Source organism: Morone saxatilis, unplaced genomic scaffold (assembly GCF_004916995.1).
Source record: "Morone saxatilis isolate NCDOM2014 unplaced genomic scaffold, NCSU_SB_2.0 Contig5, whole genome shotgun sequence".
Lineage (NCBI taxonomy): Eukaryota > Metazoa > Chordata > Actinopteri > Moronidae > Morone > Morone saxatilis.
The window spans coordinates 1,997,197-2,005,883 of NW_023340095.1; the positions used below are offsets into that span (position 1 = coordinate 1,997,197).

An 8,687-nucleotide genomic window follows, 5' to 3' on the forward strand; every position below is an offset into this window, starting at 1 on the left:
CTGAACTCTGCATCAGTATTACTGGTGTTAATATTTCTCATTAGTTTAATATTTAAAACCCACAAACAGATGTAAGGAGTGTGAAAATAAAGTAATAAAACAAAAATTCCAAAATATGGAGATACAAGGTTTCTGCCTGACAGCAACAATATGCAATATATGCTAGACATATGTCTGTGTGTGTGTGTGTGTGTTTCAGCTATATTAATAATGACTTTTATATAATGACTAACTTGATTCTGTACTAATTGTTTTAAATAAACTAAATTATTTTTTTTGTCTTTAAACAATTCAGAATAAACATTCCCAAATTAGCATTTAATATTTACAATTTTTGATTTTTCAAATGTTAAAGTAATTGAAGCATTATTTGTATTTTTATTTTAAGAAAATTATTTATAATATTTTTTATAAAGATTCATTTAAAGAATTTAAATCAAACTTTTTCAAAAAGAGTGTTACATTTGACAGGAAACATATAAATGTAATTAGAAAACAAGTAATAAGATTGAGCTGTTAATGTTATGTGTTCCTTGAATACAGTTTTATTTATAAAGTATATGCATATGTACAGAATACATTAAAATCAAAGGGGACACATACTATTATTCATTCATTTAGAATTTTATTCAAACTTTTGAAACTGAGTGGATCATATTTTTTCTGCCATAATGAACAATTTATTCTGTTTGTTACAATTATATTTAATAATAATTAGTAAAATAAAAATAATGATAATAAAGAGATGAATATGCAGACCACGAATAGTTTTATTTTTTAAATTGCACCAGTATTTAATAATATTTTCATCATGGAAAGAAAATAATAAATATATTACATGTTGAGAATTCATTACTCAGAAGAAGGTAAACATGACACAATTCAGAATTTTTAATCTGTATCTCACTGACTGTCTCACACGTCTCAAACAACATAATTATACACAATTTACAATAAAGAAAAAAGCACAGGAGTCCGTCCAGAAGCCCCCTGTTTCCCGGGCCTTTCATCTCCCAGACTGGCAGCGAGACACATCAGACATTATGAGATAATTAAAAAGCCTGTGGAGCGATTAGGTTATTCTCACACGTGGGGGGCGGCGATGGCAGCCCGAACCTGGCTTTAGTAATCTCCCAAATATGGAGCGCCGGCCTCGTCCAATCACGTGGCTCGATCTGCTCAGCTCCCACAGATACAATCCAGTTCATCTGGAGTTCATCATGGCGGCCGCGGCGGAGGATGGACTGGATGTGACGGCGCGATCTCGGCCACACTGAAGTTTTGTTCTGGACTCTTCCCGCAGCCACGGAGAACCTGTTGAGATGAAGGCTGTCATGAGGCTTCTCATCTTCCACTCCTCTTTGTTTCATGCATTCATTCATAGCAGTTCACTCCACTCCATGATGTTTGTGCCTCCTCAAACACACTCAAAATACTTGTGCTGTACATTCCTCCAATCCTGATCTCATAAAAATGCTTTTCCACGCCATGAGCCAGCGCAAACACAAACCCAGATACTGAAGCCCCTGAGTAATCTGTGTATGCCCTGCTTTTGCGTGTGGCGTTTGACTGGGACAGTGCTGCCATCAGCAGGGCAGTGAGTGTGCCTTTAAATCAGGCCCGTCAGTCAGAGCACACAGTCCGACATTAGAGGCCACAGATTCCCCACAAGGGACTATTTTCTTTCCACATCTACTTGCCCCCCCCCCCATGGTGCAGGAACATGTAAAAACGTGTGAAACTCCTTGTTCCCCTGCGCGTTCTCCATCTCCCCTGAGAGCATTAAAAGCGTAATACCTCGGAGGCCGCAGCCCCGCCTTGAAACAGACTGCAAACCTCTCACCCGTTAATGTTGTGAAGCAAGGACTGCAGAGCGGTAACTAAACCAGGCCGCCATGTGCTGTCGAGATATCCTTATGTGCTGTTTTTCTCACTTAAGCTGTCTGATTGAATGCGGAAGATATTCGTCCGACGGCAATAATACCGACCGGCTAATTCTTTAGTAATACGTTCTTATTAAGTTCACTGACGTACTGTGTGTGTGTGTCTGTAAAAAAGTACTCAATGACGTGTATAAGTCTTGAATTAAAGTAGTATTGCAGTAGTGGTAGAAAGGGCAGCAGTTGTGGAAGTAATAGGCAGATATATTATTTAAGTAAAAGTAGCAATATCATAGTTTGAAAAATAAACGCTGCATTGTAAAGTAAAAATATAAAAGTATTATCAGAAAGATGTACTAGAGTACTAGAGTATCAGAAGCAATTAAAAATGACTCCATATAAGTTATATTACAGGATGAGTGAGTAGGGGTCCCCAGTAAACGGAGGAATACAGTATCAGTTTAATTATTTCAGAAGTTGGAACAAGAAATGGGGGAAAAATGGCACTGACCGTCTTGATTGATTGTGATTTAAGAGCCTAATTTGATCATTGATTGACGATGAAGACTTCATTGTCTTCAAACTTAAAGACAAAAAAAATACTTCCTTAATTTCTTAAGACAAAATCCTCTCAAATTGGGTTGCATGGTCTAAAGTGCACCTACTGTGGGGGTCCCTGACATGAAAAAACAAGCAAAAGGCGACCCCTGTTATGTGTAAAATAAATGTAGTACAGCACTGGCATTGAAGAGCTATGTCTGACAAAAGAACTACATCTCTATAAAAAACGAGATAAGACATATAAAAGCACACAGCAGTGATAAAAGGAAGTCCAGGAGTAAAGAGAGAGGGTCCGGCTATAAATCTCAACCTATAAAACAAGTTGAAACAAATGATTTAAAACATAATAAGAGCTTGCATGAGCAGGAATATAACACGCCCAATGTCGAAAATCTGCTGGCCTCCAATAAAATCAAGCCAGAAGCCGCCATTCACCTCATATATTGTTAACGTATAATTGGTATTCCTGCAGAATATATGTTATTACATTTTTGGTGACTACATGCTTGTATTAATACAAATACAGTATTTAAAATCAACAATTAAATGGAAAATAATAATAACAACCACCATCTAATATTATTGCTAATATTTACTATTTGTGTATTTACGTAGTTTTACATATGCACATACATGTATAACTAATAACATACACACAGATATACATGCAGACACTACCTACTACTCCATCTTAAAACTGAAATAATAAAAATACAGAGAAGGAATATGAACAGGTTTGATTCATTTTTAGACTGTACCAAATGGCCACCCTCGATTTTATAAAAAATAAAACTGATGAAAAATGTGTAATTCTGCTTCACTATTAATCTTTTTCTGAAAGAAACAAATTTGAAGGCATAAGCCTTTTAGATCAACTATAGTCATTGCGGACTTGGTCTATTAGCTCGTTTTCAAAACATCCACCATAATTGTCACATCCCCGTACTGCCCCTACTGTCACTGTGCGTATTGCATCTTGTGGAGTAGCGTTTATTTCTGAGGACGCGCACATCCATTGCTCCAAATGCACGCAGCATACGCGAGGCAGCCATCACACACACACATACACACACACGCTTAGTAAAAAGCCTCTCCAGGTTAAGTAGGCCTGAGAGAACCTGAACGAGTAAATTCAACACACTGCAGTCAGCTTTTCATAACGTCTGAACTATGAATGCTTTTGTGTTTTGTCGTTTGGATAAATGTTTCGTTATGTATGTGAAAGACAAACTTCAGATTAATACTCTCATAATAAATCTAATCAGATCAGATAATCAGATAAACAACTATAGAATAATGCCCACTCTACATACATTATGAGCAAACCCACACTTACACAAGTGCTCCAGCTGTATATTAAGTCCTTACAATGTCGAGAGCACATAATTACAAGCAGTTGAACCTTTGCGTTGTGACTACATGAAGTTCTCTTCACATCGGCAAAGCAGTTAAAGGGTTAAAGTGTAATCATGATGAGAACAACAAACGACAACCTGACCGCTTTATACAAACAGACCAGGAGAATGATGACTCCAAATCGTCTCTGGCCTTCGCAGCTTATGATATGGAAAAAATTTCATTTTGATTAGGCCACCAAGTTATTCAATATAGCATAACGTGCTTCAGTGGCTAAACTCAATACAGCTCAATCGAGGGTCTGTGTGATTTTTCTGTAATGACCCGGGCCAATGGGGCTGATTGAGGATCCATTGTCTTCATTTCTAAGCACCCTCATCATATCTGTATCAAGAAACCCTGGTTGGCGGGGCCCGCCGCAGCACCAAGCTGTTATGTAGGTTAGCTGCACAAAAGCGCTTTAATCCAAGAGCGGAAATAAATAAATAAAAGTGTTTGGAGAGAGGTGAGTGCTCGGTCAGCTCGTCTGCACATCCCACACACTGCCACAGTTGTGTCACATCCGAGAGCAGCCATTAGGCCTCCGCTGATCTAATGTGGAGCGAGTGTGCCGTCTACCGTACAAACCGGGCGCCGATGCAAAACCGCTAGCTGAACCCGCGCTCCACCGTACACCTCCAGCAAGGCCACACATCCAATCATACTACGAGCCAGACTAATTGATCCCGTCATCATTAATCCGAGGCATGGGGTGTCTGCACTGTGGGGGTTACAAGAAACATTGGCAATCTTGACATATTTGCTTTGATAAAATTGACATTTTAGGTTGAAAAATGCACAGGTTTGAAACCGGGCAATTTGTTTGTGCATGGCAACAGTTTATCCACATCTTTTCTGTCAGAACAGCTGACTAAATTCATTGTCATCATATCATACAAGCACTTTCTCTTCTCATCCACTATCTTCATTTCATATTTTAAATTTAAACTGAAATTCTATTTGCTTTTGGATTAGCTAAAGATTTTCTTTTTCCACAATAAAACTTAATTTAAAAAGGTACATAAACATTCAATACAGTCAAATGTATAATGTATAATGTAATTTATAACAGATTTTTTTTTGCAATAAAACCTTATTAAAAAAGGGTTTAAATTAATTATGAAATATAATAACAAATTATATTTTAACCAGATTTCAAGTTTATTAAACTTTATTTTTTCACAATAAAATGTCATTTTGATTTTCACAATAAAAACCTTCACATGTCAAATATTGAATCCTTTAATTTCTCTATATAAAAAATTTAATTATGTACATTTGATTTAAAATGTGGTTGAAGTTGAATTTAATTCATTAGGATTTACGTTTGACAAAGGTTTTTTATTTTTTTATTTATTCTGATTTATACAGTTCAACTCTTCATATTGAGAAAATGCATTTCATTTGTTAAATTTGAATTAAAATACAAATAACATTTTATTAAATATATTTTTTTATTTGGTAAATGTTTTTTATATAAAAACACATTTTGAAAGTATTTCAACATTAAAATGTACACACTCTTCATATAGGAATACATTTAATTTAACATTTCAAATTTGAATTTAAATATAATTATAGTGGACATAAGATTAAAACTTTGGTGAGGTTTTCTTTTTAAATAATAAAATCATAAAAAATAATAAAACATTATTTTTTTAAAATGTAAATAAATGAAATAAATCTTGCTATAAGAGATGAAATTGACTATCAATCATATAGCTACTTTATAAAATGTAGTAAAACATAAACAAATGTAAAGTTTAAACTCATTTGCATTAAAAAAAATCATTGCATTCACTTTTTTAAGTATTTTTTTCAAGTATTTAAGACTTCAATTGTTATATTAAATGAAATGAAAGTGAATTTAAATTATGCATGAGGACTTTACTGAACATGTGCATTGTACATGTTAAAGCTGAAGATGTATAACAAACCACTGCATATGTGAGGGTTTATTGGATGAAAAGCTGTCGAGCTTCCTTCCACAACACATTCCACACGATTTAAGATCAGTACTCCTCTAACACTTTACTCCCTCCACAACTGACTCACTTGGAGTTGGGGGGTGTGGGGGGAGGAATACCAGAGGCAAATTAAAGGAGTCCAAGGTGTTCACCTGTTGAATCCTTCCTCTCCCCTGAACAAGGTTAAGAGCCCGAGGCTGTCATTCGTATAAAGTGTGAACTTTCCTTCGTATGAGGCCAAGACATGGAAAAGCACCGGGGGGCACCGTGTCAGAGAAAATACTACTCCAGCCCTGCGATTGAAGTGTGGACTTAAAGCCATGATGGAAAAGGGCAGAGCGGCTCTCTCTGGCAATTGCCGGCTGAAATGCTCTATACGCATGACACTGTGAAAGTGCATTACCTTTTTCCACACAGCCCTTTCAACCCCTTGCAAAGCCCCGCTGCTTACAAAAATACATCAAGAGGTGAGTTTGATTTGTGTGCATTTGAGTGCAATTTCCAGTGTCCCATCCATCTCTCAGTACTTCTGTTGAACACAACTTCTCTCTTTCTCCACCATCTTTCTCCCTGTCTCTCGGCGTGACCTCTCGGTGACCAGCCACTCCTGCCCACTCAGACACCGAAGGACAAGACACACTGAGAACATCTCCACTCAGGGAGGGAGAAGCAGAAATATGTAGTCTGTGTTTCGTTTTTTTTTTCATTTGAAAATGTTTTACTTTTGCCTTGAAAATAAATGTTTTATGCAAGGTGCCATTTTAGTGCAAAACAAGTGCATGAATTACATTTACTCAAATAAAAAATAAAATCTGATGTCAATTCGAAAGTTGTATCCCTTTATTTCTGTCAAAACAACAAGAGGTCAATCATAAATAAATGCATTTCTTTTTCAGCTTTTTGCTATTATTGATGAGGTTTAAGTCGACAGAAAACTAACAAATTGCATTCAAATCCCATAATGCCTCATGTACAAGGATGTGAACCCAACCAAAATAAAAAAATACTAATAATAAAAATAAAAATGAGTAATAACGCTATAAAATCCAGGTTTTTATGTTAAAGTAAGTGTTTATATGCGTAAAATATCACAGATATTTGTTAGCTTTATTAGGTTTAGCTGCTAATGAGAAACAGATTCCTCAAATAATAAAAACTTAAAAAATGCGTTTTTTAAAATTATTATATGTTATTATACATTTTTAATACATGATATGATTTCGATACTAAATCGATTAACAGCAAGTTTTTACTTTGCATTCTACTATATGGAAGTTATAATGCGCCACAATTTAAATATGAAACTGACCAGCTGCAAAATACATTTCGCACAGAAGGTTTAATAAGATACACATCTTCCATTTTATCCCCAGTAACAGTGGCTGCAATAAAAATATTTGAAATATAGATTTCGAGGTCTTAGATTAAGCGTAGGTACTAATTAAGATTTTCTTTGCTGGTAAATAAAATACCTTTCTTGTAATTCCTGAATAATCTTCCTGCAGTGTTTCCGTGCAAATTACTGAATGAAACATAATCTATGTATGCATAATGCAACATTATTGTAATTATGTTCCTAATTACATATAGAAAGTAAATGTAAACTGACATTTTAAACCAGCGCCAAGTTGTGATTTTATGAAATGTCATTGTATGAGGGTTTGATTACGTCGGCGAAAGCCAAAATAAACCATATTTAATTTATCTGACATTTCTGTTATAGTTAAAAGTACAATTTTATTTTATTATTATTATTTATTTAACACAACTTCAAGCTGATATATATTTATATTTAATAAAATAATATAATATAATAATACAATGTATGTACAATCCTTCCTCTGTGTCAGACATAGCGTATTTTAAATTGTGTCTTACATCAGGCTGTTTTCCCACAGCTCAACGGCGCATTATATCATGTATCCTGCTCCTGCCCTTTATAGCACAGTGCACCTCATGTTAATATGAGCTGAACACTGGGTGAACGAGGCTGAACGCCCGGAATGACCGTCCACCTGAGACCTACAGCGCACACACAAACACAGCTTCACCTGGTTATATAAAAATATGATGGGAGATGGTACGACCCTGCAGAGAGAGAGAGAGAGAGGCATCCCCATAATAATTATGGCCTATAGCTGAAGGGCCACTGCACTCTCTGGCACACACTGGCCTACATACACCCTGAGTGAACTTGATCAAAAAAAGTGCTGCCTTTCAGATCCTCCTGTCCTCAGTGTATCATGTGTACAGCTGAGTGTGTGTAAGTCCAATAGAATACACTTTGTACTATAAGAAAGACTCCAGAATAAGGGCCGGTAGAGTTTGTATTTTCCAGGCCGTATGATCCCGGCCCTGCTGAAACGCGATAGTGTGCAATCACATAGGTATGGCTGTAATTTCTGCTCCTGCCTGATTATAATTGCCAGTTTTGGCTCTTCTTCAGGATGCTCCGCCGACTTGCCCTACACAGGGATCCTGCTCTGCTGGAGAAAAACAGCCGTCGTGCCTACGCGACTTCTGACCCCGTCTGTTATCAACCTCTCATCCTCTGAGCGAACGATTGAAACACTGACCCACGGTTGTGACTGATGATGGTGACTAATGATAGCCTGAGAAAACGATGAAATTCATAAGAACCATGTGTGCTCCTCCCACGATTAGTGTCGTGTTACAGAATCCAGGTCTGGTCTCCAGGTGAAGCTTTTGATCAGTTTAAAGGTTTCTAATATTGAATCAGTGCTGAGTTATTAAATATATTAATAAATATAATAAACATACAGTTTCTGGTGAGAATTTGTGTGATTGCATAATAGTCTGATTAAACTGAGCTGAGTAGTAGTAGTTGAGGTATTAGTAAGGGGAGCAGGGAGGCCATCATCAG

General features: G+C 36.3%; 1 long non-coding RNA gene across 1 annotated transcript in view; it reads right to left on the minus strand.

Annotated features, from left to right (window-relative positions):
• Positions 1-608: 608 nt before the first annotated feature.
• LOC118339356 overlaps positions 609-8,687 on the minus strand; it is a 10,545-nt gene continuing 2,466 nt past the window's right edge. Inside the window, exon 2 of the long non-coding RNA XR_004797304.1 lies at positions 609-1,314. This is a non-coding gene — a long non-coding RNA (uncharacterized LOC118339356). The remainder of the gene's footprint in view (positions 1,315-8,687) is intronic.